The 19,921-nt window shown below is 35.4% G+C and overlaps 2 long non-coding RNA genes across 3 annotated transcripts; one reads left to right on the top strand and one right to left on the bottom strand.

The window, feature by feature from the left end:
- Positions 1-592: 592 nt before the first annotated feature.
- LOC131738181 (uncharacterized) lies at positions 593-6,401 on the bottom strand. The gene is made up of 6 exons (XR_009329726.1): positions 6,372-6,401; positions 6,208-6,256; positions 5,665-5,870; positions 3,668-3,804; positions 912-1,009; positions 593-657 (listed from the first exon to the last, which is right to left on the bottom strand). It is a non-coding gene; the product is annotated as an uncharacterized LOC131738181 (long non-coding RNA).
- A 4,280-nt stretch (positions 6,402-10,681) lies between these two features.
- On the top strand, positions 10,682-19,063 carry LOC117973496 (uncharacterized). Of its 2 annotated transcripts, XR_009329728.1 has the most exons (7): positions 10,682-11,120; positions 13,566-13,695; positions 13,999-14,215; positions 14,693-16,066; positions 16,598-16,766; positions 17,492-17,642; positions 18,214-19,063. It is a non-coding gene; the product is annotated as an uncharacterized LOC117973496 (long non-coding RNA). The 2 variants fall into 2 exon arrangements; XR_009329727.1 differs by lacking the exon at positions 10,682-11,120 and having other exon boundaries at positions 12,964-13,695.
- The last annotated feature ends 858 nt before the right edge of the window (positions 19,064-19,921 follow it).

Below are 19,921 nucleotides of genomic sequence, written 5' to 3'. Positions count from 1 at the left end.
CTCACTTAAAGAGAAATGAACAACTTAAAAATAATATTAAGAAATAAAAGCAGATATATCCAACTTGATATGTCATAATAAACAATAGAAACCTAAAAAATAATTTAAAAAAAGATGCGCTGAGGTTTTAAGAACACCACTACCTATGTTTTAAAGTCACCAACAATTATAGGTAGTCATTTTATTATACATCTTTAAAAATTTGAATAGCATTTATATAGTAACTTATGCTTAACTAAACACATTGTATTTTACATTTTTAAATTATTTACTTTTAGCCATATACGTAAAAAAAAGAATCGTAACTACCCAGCAAACAATTTTATGTTATCGGAATGTTACAAGAACGTTACCAAGTAACGTTAGAAAACGTTAATATGGAAAGTTCTCTATTTGTTCATAGAACGTTACTTCCTAACGTTATTTAATAACCTTCTAAGAACCTTTGTGAACAATAAATTTGAGCAAATGAAAGAAGCAACAACTATTCATTTTCATCAACATGTTCTTTATTTATGATCTTTTTATATATATATATATATATATATATATATATATATATATATATATATATATATATATAATTTTAAATCAATTCATCATTAGTCCACTGGCCACCTCATCTTCTGCCCTTTCCTTGGACTTGTTCAGCCTTTCCTAAAAGGAAAAACATTTCAAACATTTCAAGTTAATTCAAGTTTAATTGTAGTCACATAAGTTGTTTAGTAATATACAGATACACATTAGTTCTCAATGTACATGATGTACATATCCACTTGTTGACAGAGAACAGCTTGTTCCTATTAAATCCAGTCCATGATGTATTATGGCCCATTTGACCAAATATGGCATAATATCTTACTTGGTTACCTAAATGGAAGGAAAGTGAAGGAGGCGTCATGGCTGCATACCTGATTTTGTTTCTGTCGATGTAGTGCCAGTTTCAGAGTCTCCCCTACTTTCAACTCCACCTCTGTCCTGGTCACCTTGTGGTTCCATTTGGTTGTTTCTACAAAAAAAATAATATATATAAATATATATATATATATATACAGTGCCTTGCGAAAGTATTCGGCCCCCTTGAACTTTGCGACCTTTTGCCACATTTCAGGCTTCAAACATAAAGATATGAAACTGTAATTTTTTGTGAAGAATCAACAACAAGTGGGACACAATCATGAAGTGGAACGAAATTTATTGGATATTTCAAACTTTTTTAACAAATAAAAAACTGAAAAATTGGGCGTGCAAAATTATTCAGCCCTTTTACTTTCAGTGCAGCAAACTCTCTCCAGAAGTTCAGTGAGGATCTCTGAATGATCCAATGTTGACCTAAATGACTAATGATGATAAATAGAATCCACCTGTGTGTAATCAAGTCTCCGTATAAATGCACCTGCACTGTGATAGTCTCAGAGGTCCGTTTAAAGCGCAGAGAGCATCATGAAGAACAAGGAACACACCAGGCAGGTCCGAGATACTGTTGTGGAGAAGTTTAAAGCCGGATTTGGATACAAAAAGATTTCCCAAGCTTTAAACATCCCAAGGAGCACTGTGCAAGCGATAATATTGAAATGGAAGGAGTATCAGACCACTGCAAATCTACCAAGACCTGGCCGTCCCTCTAAACTTTCAGCTCATACAAGGAGAAGACTGATCAGAGATGCAGCCAAGAGGCCCATGATCACTCTGGATGAACTGCAGAGATCTACAGCTGAGGTGGGAGACTCTGTCCATAGGACAACAATCAGTCGTATACTGCACAAATCTGGCCTTTATGGAAGAGTGGCAAGAAGAAAGCCATTTCTTAAAGATATCCATAAAAAGTCGTTTACAGTTTGCCACAAGCCACCTGGGAGACACACCAAACATGTGGAAGAAGGTGCTCTGGTCAGATGAAACCAAAATCGAACTTTTTGGCAACAATGCAAAACGTTATGTTTGGCGTAAAAGCAACACAGCTCATCACCCTGAACACACCATCCCCACTGTCAAACATGGTGGTGGCAGCATCATGGTTTGGGCCTGCTTTTCTTCAGCAGGGACAGGGAAGATGGTTAAAATTGATGGGAAGATGGATGGAGCCAAATACAGGACCATTCTGGAAGAAAACCTGATGGAGTCTGCAAAAGACCTGAGACTGGGACGGAGATTTGTCTTCCAACAAGACAATGATCCAAAACATAAAGCAAAATCTACAATGGAATGGTTCACAAATAAACATATCCAGATGTTAGAATGGCCAAGTCAAAGTCCAGACCTGAATCCAATCGAGAATCTGTGGAAAGAACTGAAAACTGCTGTTCACAAATGCTCTCCATCCAACCTCACTGAGCTCGAGCTGTTTTGCAAGGAGGAATGGGCAAAAATTTCAGTCTCTCGATGTGCAAAACTGATAGAGACATACCCCAAGCGACTTACAGCTGTAATCGCAGCAAAAGGTGGCGCTACAAAGTATTAATTTAAGGGGGCTGAATAATTTTGCATGCCCAATTTTTCAGTTTTTTATTTGTTAAAAAAGTTTGAAATATCCAATAAATTTCGTTCCACTTCATGATTGTGTCCCACTTCTTGTTGTTTCTTCACAAAAAAATACAGTTTCATATCTTTATGTTTGAAGCCTGAAATGTGGCAAAAGGTCGCAAAGTTCAAGGGGGCCGAATACTTTCGCAAGGCACTGTATATAATACATTTATGTGAATTAGTATTATTTTGGCTTATGAAGTGTCCTGTCACTAAACATTACGCAAAACAATAAAATAATATGCACTCTATTGCCATGCTTCACATCTGTGAGACTTTGCAACCACTTTACTGGCTTTGCTATAATTTACCATTAAGCAATACAAAAAAAATCCTTAGATTACCACAATTAAGACATTATCAGTCTCCTTACAAAGGTTACAACAGCTTGAAGCCATTATGCCAAGGCCACCACTTGTGTAATCAATTTCCCTACAACTTGGTTTACACCACCCATCAGAGGCAGCTCATAAGGGAAGGCAGAAGAGAATTTAAAAGGATTTCCGTTTATTCTTCCCTGTAAACACCTCTTAACACGAGAGATAACAATTAAAACAACGCAGAAGCTGTGGAAATGCGTTAATCGCAAGATTACATTCCTGTCCCCTTGTTTTTCAATCTAACATTATTTCAATACTATGATGGGTGAGAAGAAAAGCGTCTTCCAACAGTCTGAATCAGACAGCAACTCCACAGTACATTGTTACAGGTTCATTTATTTGCTATTTGTTTACATGTATTATTTTATTCTGTGGAATAAACAATTTTTGTCTCAATATTGAAATATGGAGATTCAGTTCCTACAGCCACAGAACAGCCGTGCACAAATCAGCCCGGTTAGCATCAATCACGTTTAGGGGAAATGTGACAGCCTTCCTTGTGATGAGTTAAGTTTCTGATTGTCAGAATACACTTTTTTTCCCCCGAACCATCATTGCTACTGAAACAACGTGTAGATTGGGAAAGCAGGGGATGTAGTCTTGCAATTAACACATTTGTACGGCGTCTGCAGTGGTTTAATTGTTATCTTTCCTGTTAAGATGTGTTTAAAGGGGAGAATAAATGGAATTCCCCTTAAAATCACTTCTGCCTCAGTTTACGTAACCCAGAGGTGTTTAGCATCAGATTTAGAATCACTGGTTACCTTTAATGGAACCTCAGCTTTCCATTTCTGGCCTTCATGTTGTAGCGCGACATAAGCTTGTTTGTAAACAGCTTGTGTATAATTTTCGGTACTGTGTCTCCCAGGTCAGTCCCTCTAATGGAACTCAGGTACAGGATCTAAGGAATAGTCCATATTAAAAACTGATGTAGTTACAAACTATTTAGATAATGGTAGCAGAAAATGCCATATATATATATATATATATATATATATATATATATATATATATATATATACAGTGCCTTGCAAAAGTATTCAGACCCCTGACCAATTCTCTCATATTACTGAATTACAAATGGTACATTGAAATTTCGTTCTGTTTGATATTTTATTTTAAAACACGGAAACTCAAAATCAATTATTGTAAGATGACATTGGTTTTATGTTGGGAAATATTTTTAAGAAAAATAAAAAACTGAAATATCTTGCTTGCATAAGTATTCAACCCCCACACATTAATATTTGGTAGAGCCACCTTTCACTGCAATAACAGCTTTAAGTCTTTTGGGGTAAGTATGTACCAGCTTTGCACACAGATTTTGGACCAATCCTCTGGCAGATTTGCTCCAGGTTGTTCAGTTTGGTTGGACGACGCTTGTGGACCGCAATTTTCAAATAGTGCCACAGATTCTCAATGGGATTGAGATCAGGACTTTGACTGGGCACTGTAGGACATTCACCTTTTTGTTCTTGAGCCACTCCAATGTTGCTTTGGCCTTGTGCTTGGGATCATGGTCCTGCTGAAAGGTGAATTTCCCCCCAAGCTTCAGTTTTTTAGTGGACTGAAGCAGGTTCTCTTGCAGTATTTCCCTGTATTTTGCTCCATCCATTCTTCCTTCAATTTTAACAAGATGCCCAGTCCCTGCTGATAAGACGCATCCCCACAGCATGATGCTGCCACCACCATACTTCACTGTAGGGATGGTGTGTCTTGAGGCATGGGCAGTGTTAGGTTTGCACCACACATAACGCTTTGAGTTTTGGCCAAAAAGCTCTATCTTGGTCTCATGTGACCACAAAACCTTTTCCCACATCGCAGCTGGGTCACTCATGCTTTCTGGCAAACTCCAGACGTGCTTTCAGATGGTACTTTTTGAGTAACGGCTTCTTTCTTGCCACCCTCCCATACAGGCCAGTGTTATGCAGAGCTCTTGATATGGTTGACTGGTGCACCATTACTCCACTCCCAGCCACTGAACTCTGTAGCTCCTTCACAGTGATTGTTGGCCTCTCTGTGGCTTCTCTCACAAGTCTCCGTCTTGTTTGAGCGCTGAGTTTTGAGGGACGGCCTTTTCTTGGCAGTGCCTGGGTGGTGTGATGCAGCTTCCACTTCCTGATCATTAATCCAACTGTGCTCACTGGGATATCCAAACACTTGGATATTATTTTGCACCCTTTCCCTAATCTATGCATTTGTATTACTTTGTCTCTAACTTCTGTAGAATGCTCTTTGGTCTTCATTTTCCTTCAGATTCACAGCCTGACCAATGATCCTTCAACAGTGGGGTTTTTATCCAGAAAATGTGACAGCAACTTTAATGGTTCACAGGTGGAGGCCAATGGTAAGGTAATTGTGTCCTTGTTAGGGCAATTTCTTTCATCGGTGCAAACTGGGAGCTTCCACAGCACAGGGGTTGAATACTTATGCAAGCAAGATATTTCAGTTTTTTATTTTTCTTAAAAATATTTCCCAACATAAAACCAATGTCACCTTACAATAATTGATTTTGAGTTTCAGTGTTTTAAAATAAAATATCAAACAGAACGAAATTTCAATGTACCATTTGTAATTCAGTAATATGAGAGAATTGGTCAGGGGTCTGAATACTTTTGCAAGGCACTGTGTATATATATATATATATATATATATTGCAGATTTCAACTATGTACAATGTTACACATACCATTAAATCTACCAAAAATTAATCATTATCCCCACTTGATATAAGTTAGTCCTAATAGTGAAAACTTCATACCATTTTTTTCCTCAAGTCAGCATCTTTATCGAGATGGGTGCACATATTTTCCATTTCTTCTATGGTCTGCCAGGGTCGAGGAAACACATCGTCAATGTCCTCCACACTGCTGCCAAGGGAAGAAACCACCCTCTGCAATAGGACCAAGCCTTCCTGCTTCTTCTCAAGAATGCTGTCAAGCTTCATGAGGACACTCCTCTGAAAATCTATTAGAACAGACATTTATAGCAATTAGGTGATGATAATTCAGAGATGCAATGCAGTAATGTTCTGCAGTGATGAACTTTCTTTTTGCAGACATTTTATTGCATCTGTTGATTTAACCAAAACAACTAACAAGACTTTTTTTAAAGCAAAGACCATGTAAGATCATGCAACAATCATATGAGCTATAATGGGTGTACAAAAATCAACAGAATTGCTAGAAACAATTTAAATCTCTGGTTCCAAACAAAATACCAATTACTACAGAAAACAGTTGGAGCATTTGGAAATTAAATTAAACAAAGATTTTAAAGATAGAAAGATGAATGATCAACTTACTCAGTCGGAGGTCTTCTGGTGGCATTCTCTGTAGAGATGGAAGGGTTTGCTGTTACAGAAACGTAAGAGACAGTAAAAGTAGTAAATAAACAAGCATATGGATTGGTTGTTAAAATCAAAATGCTATTGTTTGAATAAAATAAGGTAATAAAATGAAAACATACTGCAATGAGAGAACGGCACGGGTCTTCCCCGTTTCCACTCTTCATCATTCAACTCTAATTAATTGCAAATCAACATTATAATGACAATGAAACACATTTCTGTTGGCAAGGTGAATATACTAATAACGTTGGCCGAAGGTTTGCAGAACGTTCTGTAATAACCTAACCAAAAGACAACCTACAAGTAACATTACGGTTATGTTACCTGTTTGCTGGGTAACTGCTGCTAAGAACTGAAAACGTTGTTGTAATTACATGCAATACTTATCCTACATAAATAAACAACCACAACAATGTATTTATTTATTCGTAATATATTTTCTTTTAGTGTTTATTATGTGCTCTGTTTGTTTTTGTCAGTGTTCTCTGTTTTGGTTATGTTCTGGTATTTGTTAGCCACATACAGTACAGGGTTGGTGCTTATGGGGAGCCACAACACCACTGGCCTTTCAAAACCTCGAAAATACGTATATAACTGATACCACAAAACACAAAATTCTGCCAAATGTACCATTTTTGGTATGTATTATGTTGATTAAAATAATAATAAAAAAGCAATATTTATAAAAATATATAAATATAGGCAGGTAAGTAAAATCTCTATCCACCATTAGGAAACTATTCCCATATTTGGGGGGCTTAATTCTGCCTCGTCCCCGATGCCAGTATTGAGTTTCATAATAACATGAGAACCATATAGCAGTATCTTTTTCAAGGTAACTAACTTTTTTTCTGCAGGTATTTTATCTTATAGTAAACATAATATAGGTCAAATGATAAATGTGATAGAAAAGTATACCATAAGCGTGTATGTTTTTTTGTTTTTTTTATAATAAAGTCGATGTTGAAAAATCCATTACACTGACAACCTTGACAAAAAATAAATCAATAAATAAAAATAATAATAATAATAAAATATTTGTACTTGGCATGTATAGTTACACTTATCGTTTAGTTTTCAAATGATATAGCCTAGCTATACAGTCGATTAAATTAAATAACCTTACCTTGTTAAAAGGGCTGCTTCAAATGAAGTAAAAAAATAAATAACTATAACTAACTCTCGCTATATACAATTATTTATTATTTATATACAATTATTTGTCAAATTTATCAATTTATCTAATGTTTTCTTCCCTTCGTTCAACCGTCTCCAACTTCTGTGACTCAGCTCGAGCAGTTTCTTGGTTTAAACTCGCTCAGTCTGCTTGTGCGCGGGAATATTTTTTAAATCGAACACTCGTACATTTCTTACTGGTTTTTTTTTTTTTTTTTTTTATGTAGGTCAGTTTTCTACTTCATTTCTTATTTTTTATACAGCGCCCATAAAGACACTTCACAAATGTAACAAAACAGCAAATTGTGTTGAGTAATAAATAATAAAATAAACACTTAATGCAATAACAGGAAATTCTAAGGGATAAAGATCTGATTGTTTTATTATTATAAAACTATTATAATATTCACTGTTACTACAGGTTCACATACTGAACACAAAAATATGATTGATTTTTATTTTTAGCTAATCCTAGTAAATGTATGTACATATAAAAAATAATATTTTTTCCGACATTGGGCCAGCACTGGGCCGGTGTTGTAGTTTTATCTCCTTCTAAATACGATGGTCAGTGACATCGTGCCAGAACTGGCCCAACTGCTACTTGCCGCTGCGACTGCGAGCCGACTGTGCCGCTATGCAGCCGGATCCGGCCCGGCATCGTATGGCTGTGTGGGTACCTTGAATCAAATGCACGTTTCAACCATCAATTTTAAATATCTCGCAATTTAAAAACAGTGTGTGTATGTATATATATATATATATATATATATATATATATATATATATATATATATATATATATATATATATGTGTGTGTGTGTGTGTGTGTGTGTGTGTGTGTGTGTGTTAAATCGAATGAATAATTAGATCAATTAAGTAATTGAGGACTTGTGTGAAATGAAAACTGAGTTTGACACTCCTCTTTTAAACCCTTCTCTCAAATATGGTTTGTGGTCGCTCTGGTCATTTTATATCGATTTAAAAAGCGCTGCATTGATAACAAGCCAGCACTGCTGCACAGCCTCTCTGACAAAGCCGACGAGCTGACGAAGCTCTGTTCACCACCACCCATCAGTAAACTTTCATTTTTTTTTTAAATGTCATATTGATGATTCTTTCATTCATTTCTAATATTAATTGTACCTGAATTATTCATTTAATTATAAATGTTAACTTAAGTTTTTAGAAAAACTTGGACTTTCTAAAATCTCGCGATACTATCAAGCCTGGATGACGAAATGTCCTGGACATTACCTTGTGTGAAGTAGAAACAACGTTTGTGAGAAGCCATTTTATTTTTACCGATGCAAAACTGCTCGACAGAAAAACTTGAAAGGTGAGTTTGTGTTTGGTAACACAAAATGTTGTATGAATGATATTTTAATTGTACCGAAATGAAAAACTGTATTTTGTAGAAGTATAAATACTCCGGTAAACATAAATAACATTCATCATACTCATACTTTGACGGTTTTTGTTTTATTTCCCTTTAAAAACTGCCATTTCTGAAAATATTACGGTCTCAAGCATATTCAAACTGGTAGAAAATGAATAAAAACATTAAATTAAATCTAAAACACACATTTTCAGTATAGTATAGTAACTGAAGAAGACATAACATGTGCAATGTAATTTATTTTTGCTCGTAGTGCTTTCTTGTAGTGATCTCAAAACAACGCACCAGGGCACCACCTGTTGTCTTGATAGTGCAAAATATGCATTTCGAACGGGTCCGCGGCACCGAGTTTTATTTTTCTACACTTTTTTAAACTCACGGTTGATGAGTCCTGGTCGATTTTGATTCATGTTTGTGTAATAAATTAAAAGTAGACAGTCTAAACTTTTTGTCAGTGTAGGCCCTAAAATGTACGTCATACAGAAGGGCGTTTTTTTCCGTTTTTTTTCCTTTACGCGATGATCTCAACACCTAAACCAATCAGGGCCGAGCTGACACTTAAACTATTGGTTGTTGAAGGTGTCTATAATAAAACGTAATTTAAATCAAGAGCCAATCATGGTCGACATTTTAGATATTAAGGCGTTAACATTGTACGCACTTCCTCGCCAGCTTGTAATTTTTTGAACAGCTCAGTAGAGTCTTTGTTTTGATGGGGAGAGGAGCTCCCAACGTTCCATCAGCGAGTACTGGCGCAGCAGAGCAATACTTTATTGTACGGAATTAGGAATAGAGTTATTACATTTATTAAAGTTATTAAATTATAAAAATGTAAATGATAATTTATATGTACAGATTTTGAGTAATGGAGTTATACACGAAATATATGTATTTGCCGTTGCTAGACAAAATGATCGACCCCTGAAATATGCGTGTTGTGATATTTTAATCACTACTTCATCCTTAATTTAAAAAATCAAGAACTTAAATTTTAAACAAAAATGGTCTAGAACGTAAGGGAATTAATTTAAAATAGAAATAAAATGCGTGAAATTAAGCTTAGACAAACTGCCTATCGTTGTACGGGGGGGTGAAACAGTGCCGCGGGTCCAGCAATGCTGAACATGAACTAGGTCATTTAAAATACGCTAGTACAGTAGTTGATAGGCAAACAGTTAAAAACTATAGATAATGGGGATATAACATAGATCTGACATATGCTTGTGTGTGTGTCTGTCATTAGACTGCCGTTTGAGCTCATATCTCCTGTGTAGGTTGAATATTTTTAGGCTCGGTAGTTTAAACATGTAACAAAACGTCACAAAGTGGTCATTTGAATATTAATTAAATAATTGTTTTATTTATTTTAACCATTGTTGTTTTAAACTACACAACGGCAACAAATATGATACCAAATTATATATTATGCTTTAAATATATCAACTTTATAGAAATTACAAAGTTGCAATTGTGTAACAATTTACACAAATTTAAATTAGATTAATATATTAATAAGTTAAAAATGCTAAACACTTTATTTATATACAAATAATCACATTACCTGCCTTTTCAGTGGCAAATGCACTCTTTACAAATTCTTAACATGTAAAACATTGTTATGATGACTTTTGAACCTTAAACAAACACTATAACACATATTGCAAAACTGGAATAGTTATAATTTCTTAACAGACAAATAAAAACGCTTTTAAACAAGCTATAATAGGTTATGTTGCGATACATTATAAACAAAACCCTTGCATTTAAAAATGACACCTAACCCATTTTTTTCAGTACAGATTTACATACAGACACGTGTCTGTAGGTGCCACGCCTTCTGGGCAGTCCTGACACTTGGGTGAGGTGCGTTTTTAGGGGCAGGTTGTTGCATTAAAAGAAAAACTAACTTTCAATTGAAAAACACGACCAAGCTTAGCGTAAACTTTTTCTTTAATTTTTTTTTGTGTTTTAATTTTTTTTTTTTTTTTTTTTTAATTCAGAAAGCTAAAGTCAGTAGAGTGCAACACTTAAATCCAAGATGGCCGCCGAGAAGGACAGGGTAGCAGGATTTGGTGCATAAAAAAGCATTTCTACACGTTTTAAATCATTTTTTATATATTTTAATTTTAGATATGTTTAAGTTAGGTAAAAACTGTTAATAATAACCTATTTTTTTTGTTTGTTGTTGAAATCTAAAAAATATGTGGCCACCCTAGTGAAGTAGAAACAACGTTTGTGAGAAGCCATTTTATTTTTACCGATGCAAAACTGCTCGACAGAAAAACTTGAAAGGTGAGTTTGTGTTTGGTAACACAAAATGTTGTATGAATGATATTTTAATTGTACCGAAATGAAAAAGTCTGTATTTTAATTAGAGCATGTCAGGAAATATGAATTAAAAATAGTGGGAGATTTAGGATAGCCATTATTCACACATTTTATACAACTAAAGACAGTGTCCGTGCTTAGAATGTGTTGTGTGTGTGTGTGTGTGTGTGTGTGTGTGTGTGTGTGTGTATATATACAGACGTGCTCAAATTTGTTGGTACCCTTACAGCTCTTTGAAATAATGCTTCATTCCTCCTGAAAACTGATGAAATTAAAAGCTATTTTATCATGTATACTTGCATGCCTTTGGTATGTCATAGAATAAAGCAAAGAAGTTGTGAAAAGAGATGAATTATTGCTTATTCTACAAAGATATTCTAAAATGGACTGGACACATTTGATAATAAAGATAATAAATTATTGGATTATAGTGATATTTCAAACTAATTAGTTTCTTTAATTAGTATCACACATGTCTCCAATCTTGTAATCAGTCATTCAGCCTATTTAAATGGAGAAAAGTAGTCACTGTGCTGTTTTGTATCATTTTGTGCACCACACTGAACATGGACCAGAGAAAGCAAAGGAGAGAGTTGTCTGAGGAGATCAGAAAGAAAATAATAGACAAGCATGGTAAAGGTAAAGGCTACAAGACCATCTCCAAGCAGCTTGATGTTCCTGTGACAACAGTTGCAAATATTATTGAGAAGTTTAAGGTCCATGGAACTGTAGCCAACCTCCCTGGGCGCGGCCGCAAGAGGAAAATCGACCCCAGATTGAACAGAAGGATAGTGCGAATGGTAGAAAAAGAAGTGGGCTCCATGGAAGAACACCCAGGAGGACTGCACTTTTGAAAGAAAAACATAAAAAAGCCAGACTGGAATTTGCTAAAATGCATTGACAAGCCACAATCCTTCTGGGAGAATGTCCTTTGGACAGATGAGTTAAAATTGGAGCTTTTTGGCAAGTCACATCAGCTCTATGTTCACAGACGAAAAAATGAAGCTTTCAAAGAAAAGAACATTGTATGTATAGTGAAACATGGAGGAGGCTCGGTTATGTTTTGGGGAGGAGGCTGGGGAGGGCTGCTTTGCTGCGCCTGGCACAGGGTGCCTTGAACCTGTGCAGAGCACAATGAAATCTCAAGACTATCAAGTCATTCTGGAGTGAAATGTACTGCCCAGTGTCAGAAAGCTCTGTCTCAGTCGCAGGTCATGGGTCCTCCAACAGGATAATGACCCAAAACACACATCTAAAAGCACCTAAGAATGGATAAGAACAAAACATTGGACTATTCTGAAGTGGCCTTCTATGAGTCCTGATCTGAATCCTATCGAACATCAATGGAAAGAGCTGAAACTTGCAGTCTGGAGAAGGCACCCATCAAACCTGAGACAGCTGGAGCAGTTTGCTCAGGAAGAGTGGGCCAAACTACCTGTTAACAGGTGCAGAAGTCTCATTGAGAGCTACAGAAAACATTTGATTGCAGTGATTGCCTCTAAAGGTTGTGCAACAAAATATTAGGTTAGCGGTCCCATCATTTTTGTCCATGCCATTTTCATTTGTTTTATTATTTACAATATTATGTTGAATGCAAAATCAAAAGCAAAGTCTGATTTCTATTAAATATGGAATAAACAATGGTGGATGCCAATTACTTTTGTCAGTTTCAAGTTATTTCAGAGAAAATTGTGCATTCTTCATTTTTTGTGGAGGGGTACCAACAAATTTGAGCACATCTGTGTGTGTATATATATATATATATATATATATATATATATATATATATAGTTGTATTAGTTGAACACTTATAAGAGAAGGAAATATTTTAAACTGTATCCCTCTACAAAGCGGAGCATGTGCTCCCTTTGCCAGACTACTAAGTACAAGCCTAAGCAATTTTATTTGTTGCATCAGATCTACATTAATGTAAGTGTGAAAGACTGACTAACAAGCGGCATGTGTGGAAGTAAGACTTAACTGCATTTTTATTTTTCTTGTGTACAAAATTTTAATGTACGAATAATACTGTAAGCCCAGGAATATTTGCTAGCCTTTTATTACGCAAATTTGACATATGAAACATTTTTGGCGCGAATAATACTATTGTAAATGCTTTCAGGATAACAGGTCGTCTTGTGTAATTCACCAAATATTTTGGCCACGATATTTCTGGACTTACAGTATTTAAATTTTACCCAATGAAGAAAAAAAATACTACTGTGTAGGGCATGTTAAGAATTCTTGCATATTAAAAAAAAAAAAAAAAATCCTAATTTTAGGGAAATTATTTTTAGAATTTAAAGTGGTCAAACTTAGTTAAGTATATTGCCATGTCGTTGTAATGTGGGTGAACAATAAATAGTAAATATGAAAATATTTTAAAGTACAACTATTATTACTCTACAGAATGTTCTTGGGGATTCACAGCAGCGTGGAGGTGTAGTACTTTGATAATCTTGTTCAGACAACGCCATTTTCTCTCGCGGGATGTGCTCCATTTTGTGGGCATATTAGGAATTCTTAAACTCTTATGGAGGTAATTATTCGAACATTTAAAGAGTCCACGCCTATAAGTGTGTATGTGCATATATATATATAGATGCATAGATAGATAGATAGATCTCTCTCCATTTGGTTGTATTGTTTTATGAACGATTACATAGTTAGGCACCCACTAAATGGCATAACCAAACATTTGAAATATAAATTGGTAGAAAATGATATACTGTAAAATGTAGACAGCTAATATGTTTATTACAGAATAGATATTTTTCAATCAAAATGCAGACGGTAATATACCCCACACACACTTGCTTCTGTATTTTATTTTAATTGACAGATGGAACAGGAAAGCACTGGGGATTCTGTTTTAAACTCCCACATTAGTTCTGTGTTGCCAAACCTCACCACCTGTGTGCTCAATTCTGTTTTGGACACACACAAAAACCTGGGTGTAGAAACCCTGGATGATTTCAGATTTGTAAAAGATGATGATCTCCTGATGGTCCTCAAGCCAATAGAAGTTCGAAAACTCCTAGCCAGCTTTACAGTCACATGTGAGTATATTACAGTTCAGTCAATTGTCTTCAAGTGCTTAATTGGCAGTAAACCTATTTATTTATTTTATATATATATATATATATATATATATATATATATATATATATATATATATATATTATACATACATAAAACCTGCATTTTGTATTTTGTCTCTTGCCTATATCATTGTGTATACTTTTATTTAGAATTGTTGAATGAGAGAATTGTGGCAATTACATCACATAATCCTTTAACAAATGACAGAAATGTTTACTGTTTGGATGTACATACATTGCTTATTGCTAATTTAATTAATAAAAAGCCGGTTAAAATTAACTAATTGTGTATTACGGACAAACTTAACCAATTACAAAACCTCTAAGAATTTTGTAAGTTTAAAAAAAATCTGGAATGTGTGTTGGGGGGTGGAAAACAAAAACAAACAAAAAAATGAAATAATAACTTAATGTTTTTTTTCTGTAATTCTGAAGGTGAAACCACGATTTCCAGCAGTCCGTGCTCATCCAGAACAGAGACCTCAACAGTCTCCAGCCCAGGGTGCTCTTTTGCACAGAGTTGTATCGAGTTGGATGAATCACTTTCACCTTTGGGAGCTGACTGGTTCCTTCGGTTTTGAGATGCCATGGGAAAAACTCCCTACTGACCTCCTTTACAAGTTAGAAAGGCCATCGCCAAAGCAACGCAGAGAAATGATACGACTCATTATTAATGAAGTCACAGGGGTCTGCAAGAGGCCTTCAAAGAAACATCTTACAGATATAGCAAGAAGAATTGTGGCAAAATATCCTAAATCTTTGCAGGATGTTATCGAAGGCCACATAGTTGGCAGTGGATATGATTCCTTGGTAAAACAGCTGCAGAGCAGAGCAGATAATGTGAAGCGTACACAGTTTTCTACCCCCAAAAGACAGTTTCAACACAGTAGTGGGAGCGACACGGAAGAAGTTCCTGCAAAGGAACAAGCTTTACCTCAAGACACTTACGGTTGCATAAACTGGGATCCCGAGCACCTGCCAATCACAGAGACATAAGAACATAAGAACATAAGAAAGTTTACAAACGAGAGGAGGCCATTCAGCCCATCTTGCTTGTTTGGTTGTTTAGTAGCTTATTGATCCCAGAATCTCATCAAGCAGCTTCTTGAAGGATCCCAGGGTGTCGGCTTCAACAACATTACTGGGGAGTTGGTTCCAGACCCTCACAATTCTCTGTGTAAAAAAGTGCCTCCTATTTTCTGTTCTGAATGCCCCTTTATCTAATCTCCATTTATGACCCCTGGTCCTTTTTTCTTTTTTCAAGTCAAAGAAGTCCCCCGGGTTGACATTGTCTATACCTTTTAGGATTTTGAATGTTTGAGTCAAAAACAGCAACAAGAAAATGAAAACCATGTTCAGAGAAAGAAACTGGGATACACAGATAATCGCCAAAAAAATGATGGCAACGTACTACACTCGGAGAAAAGACATCATCCGAAAAAATAAGGAGGGAGTGGCCATTTCTGTTTGAAATGCCAGGATTACAAGCACACTTCAGGGCACTTGCAAGTGTACAATTAGAAGGGAAATTTTTTGAGACCGTAAAAAACAAATCGCACAGAATTCTGGCCTACATGGACACTCTCAACAATGAGAAACAAAGAAAAACTGCAAGAGTTTTGGCACAGATTGAAGTTGCAAAGAAGGACACAAAGTCTAAATTACCGGAGATGCCAGGGTTGGTTTTGCTGCTGCTTGCTTACTTTGGTGAAGACGACAAGCAAATGTTTTTCCAGGTGGATGACACTTGCTTACCTTCTGAAGTGCCAACATCTGATCTGCCTGCATCACCTTGCATTATTTTCTGTGGTATGTGTTTTGGTAATCCATGCATTTGTTTGACATATGCTCAGTAGTTTTATTTTATTTACTTTTGGCTGAGGAATAAGGGGACGAAGTATAATCTGAATTTAATTAGCATTTTTAGTATCCCAGAGAAATGACTGAAGAGAAATGCTTTGTGAACAATCTGCTTACATCCAAATTCCATTTTAAATAATTGTGTAAGGTTCATGAGCAGTTTTCAGTGTTTTTTAATTTAGTTTCTTCTCGCATACTAAATAACTTAGTCCAAAAATCATATCCAGGTTCTTTTAAATACGTAAGTGTTTTGTACACAACTCTCTTGCTAGAATTACCTGGGGCATTATGTAAACTGCTAAGGAATGATTTAATATGACATTAACAGCCCTAAGGCTTTCTGTAAATTATATGATTAATTGTAGCGGGTTTGAGTGTTTTTATGTACGTATGTTTGAAAATGTTTGTCTTCAGAATGAAAATAATGAAGTCAATTTAACAAACGTCTTGAATTTTATTTTTATATTTTTCCTGCTGCAGGAGATTCCCTTCTAACTGCATCCCGCTTAATGCTGAGCATTGATTAAAGTTGTCGTTACAGAACAACAAACTAACTTTGTGGAAGCTTTGCTTATGATGTTTGCATCCTACTACTGCTGAACATCCATTACCCATCAGAGTTGGGAGCAACACTTGAATTCCTTCAAAGGTACAGTATATAACACATGGATATGTACCTTGTTTTCGCTTTAACCTGTTTATAGTGGAGCGATTTAAACTTCTCAAATATTTGTGACACCAGTAATGATCAGTCTAATACAATGGTGATTTTCATATTTTGTATTTGAATGTTAAATTACCCACAGTTGACACTTCAAAGAGCATTTTAAGCATGTGTAAAATAAAAAAAAATATATAGATTAAGCTATTCATTGTAAATACTATGCCCATGTTTTATCTTTTGTTATGGGTGTTTTAAAAGATAATGAATGTTCCCATATGTTGCTTCAACTGTTTAAGGTGTTAATTGTGTGGTGTGTGTTTTATTTTGTTTTATTTTTTTACATCTCAACCACTTTACACTTTTGAATTGCAGCGTTCTCTTGTTCTGTTTCCAAGATGTCTTTGCATGGACTTGCATGTATTTCAGAACTACATTTCCACATCATCCTCCCAATCACTGGTAAATCCATCTCATTCACATTTTTTCTGAAATACATGCGAGGCCATACAAAGCCATCTTGGAAACGGAACAAGAGAACACTGCAATTTAGAAGTGTAAAAAAGTGTTTGAGATGTTAACATAATACACACACCTTACCTAAACAGCTGTAGCAACACATGGGAACATGTAACACCCACACACAAATAAAATACCCTTTGTTACCCTTTAAGAATATATAAAATATTTGCATTTTTTTTCCTTTCTAATAGATGCATCTTCAAAATAAATCCAGACAAAGGGACGAAGGTCGAACGGAAGCCACATAAGAGGCAATATGCTGTGAATCCAAGAGTTCTTTCCCTCATTTCTGCAATTGCTAATTTTGAATGGAGAGAATACAATGCAATTGTTATGTCAAAAGTAAGTAATCTTGCAATAAGCTGTAATGCTAGGTATGTCTTATTTATAGATCATATAAGCACTCTGAAATATGGGCTCCTGAGTGGCATATCTGGTAAAGGCCTCAACCTTGAGTGCAGGATAGGAGAGAGCGAGGTGGTCTCCTGTGCCATTGTCCAACATGGCAGAGAGTTTGCAGTGGCGGTGGCACACAATTGGCAGAGCATCGCTGGGGTAGGGAGGGTTTGAATCAACTAGGGCTCCCTCAATTCACAGAGCTCGAGCAACTCCTGTAGGTTCAGGGTGTTAGCAGTTTCCAGCTACATTGAATCCTTCAATCAAAGTGTTAGTTGGGCTGTGGCAGCTCTGGGCTTGCGGTGCGAAAAATAGGTATGGCTTTGACGTATGTACCGGAGGACACATGCTTTGTCTCATCCCTCATGAGTGGCACGGAGTAGTTGAATTGGTAATTCCAAATTAGGGTGAAAAGAGGGAGAACAAAAATTGCCGGTTATTTAGAAAAATTATTTATATATATATATATTTTTTAATCTAAGCCTGTTTCATTTTTTTTTTTTTCTCTTTTATACAGGTTTTCAGTCACCAGCATGTCAACTGCAGCACAAAGCAGCTTCTCCACATTTGACTCCTAGGCCGGGACCTGATCAAAACTTTGACGACCCACCAATCACACTTTACAAAACGGTTTTATGAGTAGGAGAAATTGGATATTTACAAAAACAACAAAAAGCGATAACATTCTGTTTTGTAAAGTGTGATTGGCGGGTCGTCCCGGCCTAGCCTGCTCAATCAAAAAACAGCAGTTTGAACACTATTTAAAAACAAAAACATCTGTTGTGCTACTGACTCCACTATTACGGCTGTGAAAGAACCATGGACTTGTTTGTGAGAACTGTCCGAGTCCAACAAGGCCTGGATCAACATTATTTCGGAAAACACTTGGTATCTGTTAATAGTTGATTTGTCTGTAGAAATATGCTAAGAGAAAGTGAGGGCACAGTTCGGTAGCCAGTTTTAGTATATTTAATATGGTTTTACTGTGTACTAGGCTTACCATTGTTGGTATCCTAGCAGCTGGTATGTTAACATTTAAAATAACTCAGCTTGAGGAGTGATTGAGCATTTTTTGTTAATTCCTGCATTTTTGAAAAGGTTGTATAGGGGCTCCATGACACAGAAGCTATCATGCCTAATGAATATGTATATTTTGTATTTGCTCAGTAAAATGCTCAATAAAAAGTTGTAATAAAATTCTGAAAGCTTAAGGAATGCTTGTTAATGTTTTTCATTATTTATTTTCTGCTGTTTAACACTTAGTGTAAATTAACTAATAATTAAGCACATATTTGAGCTTTTATAAATCGTACACACTATAACCTGAAAATGAATGTATTCCATAGTAAAATGACTAAACTTAACATTAATTATAACATATATAAACCATCATTCCACAGTAGAAAACTGCTAAATAAAAGTATGCAACTTATTTAATAACTACATTTAACATATATAAACCATCATTCCACAGTAGAAAACTGCTAATTTAAAGTGTATAACCTATTTATTAATGAAGATTGAAGTAAAATGAAAGGGAAAAAACATTTATTTTACAGTTTTTTCTCAATTAATTAACAATATAAGTATGTAAAACTAGGGTAAGGTAATGTTATATTAATGTTTTTTAAAGCAAATTTTACGAAGTTTTGCAGTAGAATCATGGAGAAAATTATATTTATTACGTTTTTTTTACAGTACATTTACGGTTGTAAACTAGTGTTTCAATGAAAATAACCATTTATTTTACAAATGAAACCATAATTCAATTTACGGTTCGGATTATTATTTTACAGTTATTCACCGTGCAGCTCGGCTGCCAGACAATTACCGTAAAATTACGGGGGGATTTTTACAGTGTAGTTACGACTCTGGGCAAAACCAAAGCCCATGGCCAGTATACAATATTCTTCTGTATGCATTCTTTTCTGTTGAGCACTACTGACACCGTTGAAACGGTGTTTCTTAAGTCGCCTGCAGATACATTAGTCCTATCAGTGCGTCTGAACCTGGTGTGTAATCCCAAGGTAACTGCTCACTGTTAACACGTTTTAAGTAATACAGTGTCCACTTCAGACATGTTAAAGGAGAGATTCGGAAATAACATTCAAAACTATGCGCGAGTGAATACCACCCTAACTCCTAACATCCAAAAAAAAAAGAAAAAAAATAACAATAATAATTATATATATATATATATATATATATATATATATATATATAAT

This window comes from Acipenser ruthenus, chromosome 1, assembly GCF_902713425.1.
Source record: "Acipenser ruthenus chromosome 1, fAciRut3.2 maternal haplotype, whole genome shotgun sequence".
Taxonomy (NCBI): domain Eukaryota; kingdom Metazoa; phylum Chordata; class Actinopteri; order Acipenseriformes; family Acipenseridae; genus Acipenser; species Acipenser ruthenus.
Note: the sequence above shows the minus strand (reverse complement) of the source record. Positions and strands in the feature narration are given on the sequence as shown.